Source organism: Rhincodon typus, chromosome 16, assembly GCF_021869965.1.
Source record: "Rhincodon typus isolate 14 chromosome 16, sRhiTyp1.1, whole genome shotgun sequence".
In the NCBI taxonomy this organism is placed as follows: Eukaryota; Metazoa; Chordata; class Chondrichthyes; order Orectolobiformes; family Rhincodontidae; genus Rhincodon; species Rhincodon typus.
The window spans coordinates 53,748,800-53,762,788 of NC_063347.1; positions in this window are offsets into that span (position 1 = coordinate 53,748,800).

Consider the following 13,989-nt stretch of genomic DNA (forward strand, 5'->3'; position numbering starts at 1 on the left):
CATCCAGCTCTACACCTTGTTACCCTAAGAATCTTGTATGTTTCAACCTCTCATTCTTCTAAATTCCAATGAATACAGCTCAACCTCTCCCTAAATGAAAATCCCTTCATTTCTGAGATCAACCTAATGAACCTTTTCTGGACTGCGTTCATGCCAGTATGTACTACTTTAGATAAGGGACCAAAACTATTCACAGTATTCTTGTTGTGGTCCAATGAGTACCTTGTATTGTTTCATCAAGACTTCCCAATGTTTGCATTTCATTCCCTTTGAAATCAAGGCTAAAAGTCTATTTGCCTTTCTTATTACCCACTGAACTCATATGTGAGCGTTTTTATGATTTATGCATGTGTCAAATTTCTGTGTGCTGTATTTTTCTATGGTCTTTCTTCATTTAAATGATATTCAGCTCCTCTGTTCTTTCTGTCAGAGCGTGCAACCTCATATTTTCTCACTTTATATTCCATTTATCATTTATCACTGATTTAACCTGTGTATATTCTTATGCATATTATTTGTATCATCCTCACCACTTGCCTTCCCATCCATTTAGTGTCATCTATAAACTTAATGATATCACATTCATGTCTGTCATCCAAATCATTAACATAAAGGGAGATAATTGTGATTCCAGCACTTACCTCGGTGGTACTTCACTAGTTATAGGTTGCCATTCTAAAAATTCCACCTTATCCCAACTTTCTGTCTTCTATTAGTTAGTTAATCATTTATGACAATATATTACCCCAACATGGATGATGATAACTAGATTATCCCCTCCTGCTACAAGTTTCCTTCCAACCCTGAAGAGAGTCCTTAAAGCTGGCAGTAGGCAGGCAACGCAGCCTTTGGGACTTGCGCACACATCTGAAGAGAATAACATCTATCCCATTAATTATACTGTCCCTAAAAACTAGTATTTTACTGTTGCCTCCTCATACTTGAATGGCTTTCTGTACCATGCTGGTGTGGTCAGCTCACTCATCCTCCATGCAGTTCCCACTCTCGTCCATATAGCTTGCAAGAATGTTGTAACTATTGTCACTTACGGAGACAGGGGGTCCTCAAACACCACTCCATGTGTCAAAATTCCCTGTAATTTTATTTGCTGCCTGGACCTCCAAGGTCTGTGTGCGGAAGCCATTTATTGGCATTTTGATATGCTCAGAGCTTCCCAGAGACTGTGCAGCCTAGAGGGAATATTGTCCTGGGTACCCATACCTATACCTCCTACAGTCACACCTTCATGTCTCCTATCACAGACCAGATTTGAATTATCTAATCTAAGAAGTGTAACTGCCTCCTGGACCAAAATGTCCAGGTAACTTTCCCCAATTCTGATGTGGTGCACTGTCTGCAGTTTAGACTCCAGCTCTTCCACTCTGATCTGATATCCTTGAACTGGAAATGCTTACTCCACACATATTTGATATGGATCACCTTGAGTACGGCAGCTCTCATATGCTGCAGCAGCAACATGCAGAGCTGAATAGATTTTTGTCAGGCATCTTGGGTTATGGATCAAGTTGGGTAAATGGAGTTGAGGTATAGATCAGCAGACTGGTTGGGCTTACTTCAGTTCCTCTGTTCCCGACAACACAATGTGGGATGTGGAGGATGGGAAATGGAGAATGGTTTACAGTATTTGACTGCATTTCACGTAGTTGCATTCAGGAGTGTGTACAAACAGCATCAATGAAGTGGATATACAGTATCCACATGGTTTGGTGATCAGTATTTGTCACAATCTAAGCGACTGTGTCTGATGCCATTTTTTTTTTGTTGATGCAGGTTTTGTGAATGACGAACTTCTCAGCAACTACCTCCACCATGCGTTTCCCAGCTCTGAGAACACACAACTGTCTGCTTCGTCCAGGTAACTGTTTATTAATGTTCATCTGTCTCCTGTTACATCAGAACATAGATTTCACATGCTCGGAGCTCATGAATGTTTCTGCATAGTGTTGGAGTGGAGACCAAGAACTCCAAATCCTGGCATGCCCTGGCACGTGCATGTTAGCATGATGATGTGCTGTATCTGAGTTTACCCTGTTGAAGCTACAAGGATCAAGAAGTGCTTGGCCATTCAAAAATAGTATGCCTGTGATTTGGGCAGTCATGCAAAAAGGAGACCATAGGATGAGAGGTATGAGAAAGCGGAGCCTGCAGGACCCAGTCAGTTGCTCAGAGAAAGTCAAAGCTGTTATGTCAGCCTGCTGGTCAGTAGTTTTCATCAGTGAGTTAGCCAGAGATAAATGAAGAGGCTCCATGCAGCTAAAGTGCTGCCATTAGCTGCCTTCCTGCAGTTAGGGCTCAGAGAAGACCACTGTTGGGTTATTGGGGCTTGGGGAAGCCCTGAGAGAATTATCAATTCAGTGGAGTTGAAATGAAGCTGTCTGCTAGAGAGCTGGCAGTTGGGTGAGAAGAGACTTGTGAACAGCGGCAGCTCTGAAGCTTGAAGTTGTGCTAGTAATTAGACATTTGTGAGCAGTCTCAAGAATCCTGGGAACTCTGTCTTCAAAGAAGAGCTTTAACTACCAGCACATGAGCAATTGTTAAGGCATTCAAAGTCAGAGCAGTTTTGAGGAGGTTCAGAGGGCTGGATCTTTGAAGGTGAAGATTTGATATTCCCAGTGAAAGAGGCAAAGTTTCAGTGACTACAGTGTCACAAACTCTGGGTTACTCAGAGTGGGGTTGCCAATATTGGCTGTTCATATTCTCAAAGACAGCAGCAGAAGTGACATTGCAGGAAGCTGGTAGCATGGCATTACTGGGTGAAACGAGATAAAAGAGGATTTGTGGAAAGGTTAAAAGTGAGATAAAGTAGTGAAGGAACACAAACAGCACAGACTAGGTTAATCAAATGATACATTGTGAGACTGAGTCAGAAGGAATGACACTGTCTCTGCTAATGAGTTTGAACAGTTCCTTCCCCTGCCAGCCCCTTTCAGGGCATGGAAATCCACAGCGCACCACTCTTTAATCCAAGACTAATTAGTAACATTAAGAGCATTAATCAATCTCCATACCAGCAACTGGCTAGTCTCAGCTGAGCCTAACCTTGGGTTATAATTGGCACCCAAGTGAACATCATCTCAACTGGTTGGAGCACTGATCATATAGTCTGTAGGCTGTTCGGATATTTATGTCAAGTGGCAGCCACTGACACTGAGGTGGTCTTTTTGGATTGGGAATCAGATTTTTGCTGCAAGGAAGATGAGGTGGTACCCAAGCATGAGCTGTGAGTGGCTTGCTGTTGATTCCGATCAGATGGAGGGTACAGGTGCTGCTTGAGCACAACTATGTTTCGCTGGTGGCTGGTTCTGCCTGCCATTGTTGGGAGCTGACTTGCCCACCTAGAAATTGACACTACTTCTGGGGGCTTCTCAACCATTCCAAGAGGGTGCTGCTGAGAAATCTATGGGATTTGTCTTAACTGCAAATGCTATTTGATGTGTTCTGTGAGGTGAGATGTTGAGCCGTATTTACCTCATATTAATGCTAGATGTTAGAGTGTAACTTGTATTCATATTGTTTTACTTTTCCAATTTTGTGCAGTAAAGTTTAACGTGTTTGTTCAAAATTTTATTCTCTTAGTAAATCCATGGGAACTCAAACTTTGTCTACTTTACACAAAAAGGTTACTGGTCCCTATCCAGATTGTAACGTATGATTGTCAGGGATTGTAACAGAAGTTCCTGACTGTTGAAGGCAGTATAAAATATCCTCTGGGCTGGCAATTATGCCCCATCACATTCTATCTTTACTATTGGGATCAGGAGACCTAATCCAAGTGTAAATTCTGGAGTGCTGTTGGTCTTTAAACTGGATGATTATTTGCATTCATGCACTGAGTTATGATATTTGGGCATAATATTAAACAAATAATGATGTTTCTGTGGATTATTTTAATGACTGATCAACCTCATTCAGCAGGACTGGTTTCCGGGATATTTTTCTGTGAAACTAGTAAAGCAGTGAAGCAGTTAGCTAAGATAAGCTGGACTGGTAACGACAATGCAAAAACACAAAAACTTAGATGTTCAAAGCCATACGATATGGTGTATTAACTGGCTGCCTTGTCTCTGGACTGGAGATGGGGACAATTGGCCAGGGTTTCTGTGCAGGTTTGTTTTGCAGTGACCCTGCAGGAGAATGTACTTGTGGATAGCAGGTGAAAACATAAATGGCTTGTTGACTTGCACGTGAAGTCTAGTCACTTGAACAACATGCAGGCGCATGCTTGACACCTGTGAACTGTAGCCAGCATAAGGATGTGATTTTAACGTGGTCGGTCAGGTGGATCTCGTAGAATGTGAGTTCCCTGATTGGCTGTGTTAATTTGGTCCAATCAGAGAGCCCTGGCTGACAGATTAAAAAGTGGAGTGTCAGAGATCCTGACACACTGCGTGCTAACTCTGAGGTTGTGCCAGAGTCAAAGACTTTCCATATGTAAATAAAGGGTGGTTGATGATGGAGTGCTGGCCTCTGTGGAAGTATTTCAGTAGTAATGAGAGTAAAACACGTTCTTGATGAAACTTGCTCTCAACAGTCATTTTTGACTTGGAGTTAGCATTTCTGGCATCATGTCATTTTCTAAGAAGGATCCCGACCTGAAACGTCAACTTTCCTGCTCCTCTGATACTGCCTGGCTTGCTGTGTTCCTCCAGCTCCACACTGTGTTGTATCTATACCATTATTTGGGAAGCTTAACTCGTTCCCTGTCACTGAAGACTGGGCCCAGTATGTAAAAGGAATGCGTTATTTTCTTCTGGGCAAATGACACTGGGGAACATGAAAAGCAATGAGTAATTCTGGCAGCAATGGACCCTCAGTTCTTTTTTTCTGTTATTTGGAGCCTAACCCTCTCTGAGGCATAGGACACTAAAACTTTTCAAGAGTTGACTGATTTAGTTAAGGAATATTATGACCTTCAGCTTCCTTTAGTTCTAAGATGCTATCATTTTCACTTGGCAATTTGACAACCAGGGGAATCCGTGTCAGGATTTTTGACTGGATTAGGATGCCTGGCATAGGCATGTGACTTTGGTTTATCCCTTAATGAGATGCTTAGAGACCAGTTGGTATAACCATGCCAAAATGCCTCAGGAGGCTCTCCAAGATAAAGAACTGGCCTATGTCCTTGGACTCGGAGGGGGAGGTTTGGAGTGATTGTAAAGAGGTCAGCCAGCTGGATCTCATGAATGAGTTCCCTGTTTGGGGCTGTTAACCTGGTCCAATCAGGGACCCCTGGCTGACATATAAAAGTGGTGAGTGTCAGATTCTGACACTCTAGGTGCTGACTCTGACGAGGCTGTGCCGGAGTCAAGGACTTACCACGTGTAAAGTGTGGCTTAGTGATGGGATAGTGGCATCTACAGAGTTATTTCAGAGGAGACTGCAAACACCGACTCGCTCCAGGGAATAAAATGCAATTACGGCCTAAGTAGAGGTACACAGATTACTGTTCAGCATGGGGAAGAAACCTGATTTCAAGTGCCTCGGAACATTTGGTTTGAGCACATCATTCAGTGTGGCATGAAATAAACATGAAGCCAACATGCAGTGAATCTGCTACACTAATATTATCGTGCAAGCAACTTGTTCCTGTATGTACAATATGAAAAACACTGGGTGGCAGAATGTACAAGTTTTGATCACGCACTGTAGTTGAGCATTTTATGATTTCCTTATGGAGAGCTTGCTCGTGTGTCCATGTGTGTTTGTCTCAAAGCCATGGAAAGTGCTGGATGAAATGCAGGGTGTAATAGCACCTCCCCCACAATCACCTTTTTCTCCCTATGTATCTCCATGTAGCTGCCTCTGAACATTGCATGATATAGCAAGCGCTAATAATAACCTGGCAGTGCAACTGGATGACACAGCTCAGTTTACAGTTCTGGTAGTGCAGACGTGTTCCAGAAAGATTGTGCTTTCATTCCTTCCCTTGTTTTAACTATGAAGTCAAATTGAAGTTGACCTTTAACAGAGGTTGAAATATGATTCTAGATGGTAACTAAAATTCAAGAGATCAACTAAACAAATAAAAATGTTCAATAAATGCCTTTTTTTGGTGTTGTCTGCAATTGCAGAGTTTACTAAGTCAATTTCTGGAAACTCTACATACAAAAACAACATGCTACCATTCAGTTACTTTTCTTTTCTGCTCTCCAGTGAGTTATTTCTATCTTTGTTTCTTCTTATTTTCTGTGGGTATTGTCACTGTTTCTATCTCTGATTGATGGCGCTTGTTGACACACTGCTCCTCATCAGGCAAACCTTTGCTTTTTAAAGTTTTCACCTTCTGTTCAAATCCCTCCATGGCCTTGCCTCTTTTTAGCAGTTCCTTTCTTTGCCTTTACAAACCTCCTGAGATCTCTGCATCCCTCCTTCAATCTTGGTCTCTAGCACCTCCCAATTTTAATTTGCAGGACCATTGACAGTTGCACCATTAACTGTTTAGGCTTAGAAATTCTGGAATTCCAGTACATCTCTCCCTGTGTCTAACTTGTTTTTCCCTTTAAAGATGCTTCTTTAATGCAGCTCTCCTAATGTCTTATGGGTTTGGGTTTCAATATGGACGATAACACTTGTTTGAGAATGTTTTACTATGGCAAAGGTGCATGTTTTTATTACCTCCAATGGAGGGTGGGGGCGCCTCTGTCATTTGACAAATGTTCTTGTTCCTTTCAGAAACTCAGGAGCAGTGAGGTGAAAACTGACAGACGTACTAGGCTGGAGATGCATGCTGGCATAATGGGGAGTAGCACTATCTAGGAAATATTGCAACATGATAAAGAGGATGCAGATGGAGCCTGGTAATGATGGACAGAAGACAGGCTTTCGAGAAAGTTGGGATGTAGAGTTTAGAATTAGTGTACAAGAGGGAATGAAGATCTGGAAGTAGTGGCAGAGTTGGGGATTGTAGTGTTACGTTAGGGCTGGGAGCACAGCATGAGTAGTATGAACTTGATAATGTCCAGTGAAAGCAGTAGTGTGTGGGGAGGTGGAGTCTGGTGGAGGATGAGTGGTGCTCTTTAAATCAATCTATCAGTAAGTATAAAGAATTAACTTGGGAAGCTGTGCACTGAAGTTAGTAGTTGGTCTGCCCATTTTAATTTATTTTGTGTCACTAGCGCGTAATGTCTTTAAGTTGAACAGCAGGTTTTGCAGGGATATCAGAATTTGCATCAGGGCGACATGGGCAGTTAGAGCACTGCACTGTCTGGGCCAGAGGCACATGTTTGCAGTGAGGATCCATGCGTGTCACGGCTGCTGAAAGGATGCTGATTAAGCACATAACCAAGTTTCAGCAGCTTCAGGACATGGCTTAGAGCAAGGTGGAAGCTGCTGAAAACCAAACAGATCTGTTGATAGTTGCAAGATTCCACAGCTGGACCAATTGAAGCATCAGGATAGAGAGAAAAGGATGAAACTTACAGAAGTAACAATAATGCCTAGGACAGAAGATGGCTGGTAGACAATAATGACTGTCACGTCAACAGCAAAATTTAGTTTTGTGGGATTTGATTAATTTGCTTTTTGTGGTTATTGGTTGTTCTTTTGTGCAAGTAAAATTTGAGCAGACCAGACATTGTAATGAGTAAGTGCATTCAAGTTTCAAATTTGAACTAGAGAGCTTTGCACCCGGCAGTCAATATAAGCATTAGGATCTCTTCCCTGCCCTTTTCTTCCCATTATTCCATTGAACAGCTTCCACTTCCCCATCCGCCATCCCATGGCCTACTGATTCAAGATATAATATCCAACTTTACAACTAGTTTTGAATGTTTGTGTCTGTTTTGTTATGTTTTTCAGAAGCATAACAGCTCAGCACCATAAATATTTAGCATTAAAAGATGACTACAGACATAAGGACTTGACTATTACATTGCTCTTTAATTTTGCTGTGTACAATGTCATATGCTGTCTTTCACTAGGTAATGATTGTCCTCTCCAATAGTCAGATTGATCTGCACTTAAATTGGTATGGAGTGACCAAGTGGTAACATCCACCAAATTCTGTATGTCTGAATGCTACTTTGTAGAATTGGAACTAAGCAGTGTTCTTTCTACGTAACGAGAAGTCTGTCCTTTTCGAAAACTCTTCTGACTACCACTGGCCTGGGTCTTTTCCTCTGGGTGTTGACTTGTACTGTGCTACTATTCTAAATGCCTGTTTGTTGGTAGTGAACCAATAAACAATTCACCATCTCAACCGAACCCAATCTTGCTCCAATCTGAACCCCATTCCTTCCTCATGCTGGGCTGCTGAGGTTATTTGTAGTTTTTCTCTCAGTCCACAACGTAATCGGTTGCAAGTACATGAGAAAGGGAAGCTGAATTAATGAAGAGGGATGATGTGCTTTAACGTAACTAATTTGTTATGTAACAGGCTTAAGTAAGAGGAAATATGTACTTCTGTGGCCATAATTATGTCATAAATTTGTTTCAGGAAGTTGCTGAACTTTCAGAACCTGAGTGAACATTTAGATCGGCTACTCTCTGAGGGATTGGACAATGAGGCAGAAGACAAAGGTAGGATGTATAAGGTTAGAATGTAAAATAGGGCTATAATCCCAGGCTGCTTTGTGGGAAGGGCTAATACAGTTCTGTAATCCAGAGTCCTACATGTATTAATACATGGTAAGAATGGCATTTGTGCTTAATTTTCTTGAGCCTAGCTATGTATCAACATGTTTCTGTTTAAGGTCTTGTTCTCATTGTACTTGACCTGTCTATAGCCTTTTATATAGTTGACCATGCTGATTTCCTCTGTTGCCCTCAGATGCTTCTTGAAATAACTCCAACGGTATCCTGTCACCAAGCCATCCTTTATTTATGCAGGAACTGTCCTTGACTATAGCACTGCCTTATACAGAGTCAAGCATCAGAGTGTCACGATATCTGACAATCACCCCTTCTATGTCAGCCAGGGCTCCCTGATTGGGCTGCATTAATAGCCCCCAGTCAGGGAACTCTCCATTCTTTGATGTCCAGCTGGCTGACCCTCATTACAATCACTGCAGTTCTCTTACTATCTATTCAGTCATAGCCAGAAAATTTCCTGCAGTGCTTTCTCCTCTTCTTGCAATATGACCACTGATACCCTCCAAGGTGCAATCTTTGCCTCCCTTCTATTTCTCATTTCCTTGCTGCTCTGCAGCATCATATCTAAAAACACAAGGTTCCACATATGCGTTCTTGACACCCCACTCTGCCTCATCACTGACTCTCTCGACTTCTTCTTTGCCACTTGTTTGTCAAACTTCTTGTCTGACTTCCCGGAGGGGGAGAGTGAACAGCCAGTGGTTGTGTACACTTTGGCACTAACGACATAGGCTAAAAAAAAAGGATGAGGTCCTAAAAGCAGAATATAGAGAAATAGGAAGAAAGTTGAAATATAGGACCTCAAAGGTAGCTATCTCAGGATTACTACTAGTGCCATGAGCCAGTCAGAGTAGAAACAGCAGAACGTACAGGATGAACATGTGGCTGAAAAGATGGTGTGAGGGGGAGGGTTTCAGATTTGTGGGGTATTGGGAACCAGTTCTGGGCAAGGTGGGACCTATACAAACCGTACGGGTTACACCTGGGCAGGACCGGGACTGATGTCCTTGGTGGGGGTACTTGGTAGAGTGGTTGGGGAGGGTTGAAACTAGTGTGGCAGGAGGATGCGAACCAGAGGAGTAGACAGTAGATGCAGAGATTGAGGGAGAGGTAGAAACCAAGGCAAATATGACTAAGAACAAGCAGAGAAATGCTGTTGAAAAGTGCAGGGGAGGTGGTCCAAAATGCATGAGTTTCAGTGCAAGAAGTATAATAGGCAAGGTAGATGAACTCTGAGCATTGTTTAGTACTTGGAACTATGACATTATTGTGTTTAGAGATTTGGCTGAAAGAGGAACGGGACTGGCAGCTGAATGTCCCAGGATTTAGTTTCAAGTGTGATAGAAAAGGATGTAAAAAGGGTGCGGGAGTTGCATTATTAGTAAAGGAGTATCTCACAGCTGTACAGAGGGAGGATACATCTGAGGATTCATGGAGTGATGCAATATGGGTAGAACTTAGGAGTAGGAAAAGTGAAATCACAATGCTGGGAGTATAGTGCAGGTCTCAACAGCCAGTGGGAGATAGAGGAGTGAATATGTAGACAGATTTTGGAAAGATGTAGAAACAGCAGGGTTGTTGTGGTGGGTGATTTTAACTTCCCCTGTATTGACTGGGACTCACTTCGTGCTAGGGGCTTTGATGGAACAGCATTTGTAAGGACCATTCAGGAGGATCTTTTGACACAGTATGTAATCAGTCCAACCAGGGAAGGTATTATACTGGACGTGGTATTGGGAAATGAGCCCAGCCAGGTGAGTAAAGTTTCAGTGTGGGAACATTTTGGGAGTAGTGACCATAATACTGTGAGATTTAAGTTACTCATGGATAGGGATAACAGCAGTCCTCAGGCGAAGGTATTAAATTGAGGGAAGACGATCTACAACAATATTAGGCAGGAACTGGAAAATTTTGAGGATAAATCCACAGTAGACATGTGGGAGTATTTCAAACAGCAGTTGTAAGAGTTCGGGAATAGCACATACCAGTGAGAATGAAGGATAGGGATGGCAAGTTACGTGAACTTTGGATGACTAGGGATGTTATGACCTTGGTCAGAAAGAAAAAGGAAGCATATGTAAGGCCCAGGAGGATGAGAATTGACAAAGCTCTTGAAGTATATAAGGAAAGTAGTGAAAAACTTAAGCAAGGAATTAGAAGAGCTAAAAGAGGTCATGAAAAGTCATTAGCAAATAGGATTAAGGAAAATCCCAAGGCTTTTTATACATGTATAAAAAGTAAGAGGGTAGCCTGGGAAAGGGTTGGCCCACTCCAGAACAAAGGAAGGAATGTATGTGTGGAGCCAGAAGAGGTAGGTGAGGTCTTAAATGAATACTTTGTATCAGTATTCACCAAGAGAAGGAATTGGTGGAAGATGACCACAGGGAAGGAAGTGTTGAATCTCTAAGCCAAGATGCTATTAAAAAGGAAGGGTGTTGTGCATCTTATAAAGTATTAAGATAGATAAGTCCCCGGGTCCTGATGGGATCTATCCCAGAATATTGAGGGAGGCAAGAGCACAAATTGCTGGAGCATTGACAGACATCTTTGTATCCTCTTTGGCCAGAGGTGAGGTCTCAGAGGACTGGAGAATAGCCAAGGTTGTCCCACTCTTTTTAGGAAGAGTAACAGGGATAAACCTGGAAATTACAAGCCTGTGAGCCTCATGTCGATGAGAGAGAAATTATTGGAAAAGATTCTTGGGGACAAGAACAATATGCGTTTAGAAGCAAAATGGGATGAACTGGCAAGATGGATACAGAACTGACTCAGTCATAGGAGACAGAGGATAGTGGTGGAAGGATGCTTTTTGGAATGGAGGGTTGTGACTAATGGTGTTCCACAAGGATCAGTGCTGGGACTTCTGCTATTCGTGATCTACATAAATGATTTGGAGGAAAATGTAGCTGGTCTTAGTAAGTTTACGGACAATACAAAGATTTGTGGAGTTGCAAATAGTGAAGGGTTGTCAAGATACAGCAGCTTATAGATAAATTGGAGGCATGGACAGAAAAGTGGCAGATGGGAGTTTAATCCAGGCAAATGTAAGAAGATGCATTTTGGAATGTCAACTGCAGGTGGAAATTATATAGTGAATGGCATAACCCTTGGGAGTATTGATATGCAGAGAGGTCTAGGTGTGCGGGTCCACAGATCACTGAAGGTGGCAGCACAGGTAGATGAGGTAGTAAAAAAGGCTTATGACATGCTTTGCCTTCATTAGAAGGGACATTGAGTATAAGGATAGACAAGTTACAGGTAGATCTGCTATAACGCGTGTTTCATTAACACAAATTAGCTGTAATGCAATTGACGAATAGTGGATGCTATTTGGATAACATGAACTTTCTGCTGTACTGATGTAGCAATTTCCCTATGATGGGATTTTCTATAGAGCGAGGTCACGCAAGAACGCAACTATCACGTTATAGGAGAACTACCTATATGCTGCCGCTTTATAGAACTTTAGTTAGGCCACACTTGGAATATTGTGTACAGTTCTGGTCAACACACTACCAGAAGGATGTGGATGCTTTGGAGAGGGTACAGAAAAAGTTTTCCAGGATGTTGCCTGGTATGGGGGATTTTAGCTATGAGGAAAGGTTGGAAAGTCTGGGTTTGTTTTCACTGGAATGCAGGAGATTTAGGGACGACCTGATAGAAGTTTATAAGATTGTGAATGGCATGGATAACGTGGAAATTATGAGGCTTTTTCCCAGGGTGGAGGGGTCAATTACTAGGGGACACGGGTCCAAGTTGCGAGGGAAGAAATTTAAGAGATGTGCGAGGCAAGTTTTTCACACAAAGGGTGGTGAGTGCCTGGAATGTGCTGCCGTAGGAGGTAGTGGAAGCAAACACAGTAGCAGCATTCAAGAAGCACCTGGATGGCTACATGAATAGGAATGGAATAGAGGGACACGGATCCTGTAAGCGAAGACAGTTTTAACACTACAGCTTGCAGTGCAACAAATTGCAATGGCTTCTTTGGCAGCTCCTCCTTAACTGGCAACCTTCCGTCACCTTGAGAGGCAAGGTTAGCAGGTACATGGGAAAACCAGTGCCTCTGTGTTACACATCATTCTGACTTGGATATATATTGTGCGTCCTTCATGGTTGTTAGGTCAGAATCCTAGAACCCCCTACCTAACAGTAGTGGAGCAGCCTGTTCTTTAGCTAAGGATCAGTAGTTCAAGAAGAAAGGCCACAACGTCTTGAGGGTAACTAAAAGTATGCAATAAATGCTGGCTGTGCTAACAAAGTCTCAAATTCTGAGACTAAAAAATTTTTAAAATGTTCATAGATGAGAAAGGTACAGAAAACGGGCAATACAAAGAAAGTGGCTGAGTTACAATGCCCTTCGATTGCACATTAAGACCCCAAAACCAACATTTTTAGTCTCTGTTACAAACTCTGCTCTCTTGCAACTGATTTCATTTCCTTTCCCCAGCCACTGTTTCAGGCTTGGCCACCTATTTGTAGGTGTTGGTGTCCTGTATAACCCCGAACTGAGCTGTTGATGCCATATCATTCTATCACAGAGGTTGTCGATTTCCATCTCCGAAACATCACCTACCTTCTCCCCTACCTCAGGCATTAAAACGATGAATTGTTGAAAATCCCAATTCATACTTTTGTAATCCCCGGACTTGACTGTTTCAGTGTGCTCCTAGTTGACATTCCATGCTGTAGTCTTTGTAATTGTTGCCTGTATCCTAACTAACATCAAGTTCTGTTCATTCACCACTCCTGTGGTTGCTGACCTACGATTTCTCCCGAAAGTTGAATTTAAAATGTTCAATTCTTATTGTGGCCTCTCTCTTTCCTTGAATCTCTAATGTCCTCCAGGCCCTCAAACACCCCTACTCTCTTTCTCTGTTCCTCTGATTTTAGCCTGTTGTGCATCCATCACCCTTTGCACCAGCACTGATACTCTTCACTTCTCACCTGGACTTATTCTGTAGAATTTACTCCCTAATCTGCTCTCCCTGTTTAATTTACCCCCAAAACTCCCCCTCTTTGACCAAGCTTTTAATCAGTCCTTCTAATTTCTCCTTTGGCTAAATGTCTCTCTTTCTCTCATGACAAGTTTAGGACAAAAGCAGTTTCTTTAAGTATTGCCATTGGCTAATCAAATCTCAGTGTTGTGAACAACAAGATAATCGTCTGGCCTTTCTTGTCTTCAGATTTCTCGAACAAGTAGGTTCAGTTTGTATCCTGGTGGTTATCCAGGATGACAGTGCAATCATCCTAACTTCTGCAAACAGCAATGAATGCTTCAGAGATAGTAGGAACTCCAGATGCTGGAGAATCTGAGATAACAAGGTGTAGAGCTGGATGAACACAGCAGGCCAAGCAGCATCAGAGGAGCCGGAAAGCCGA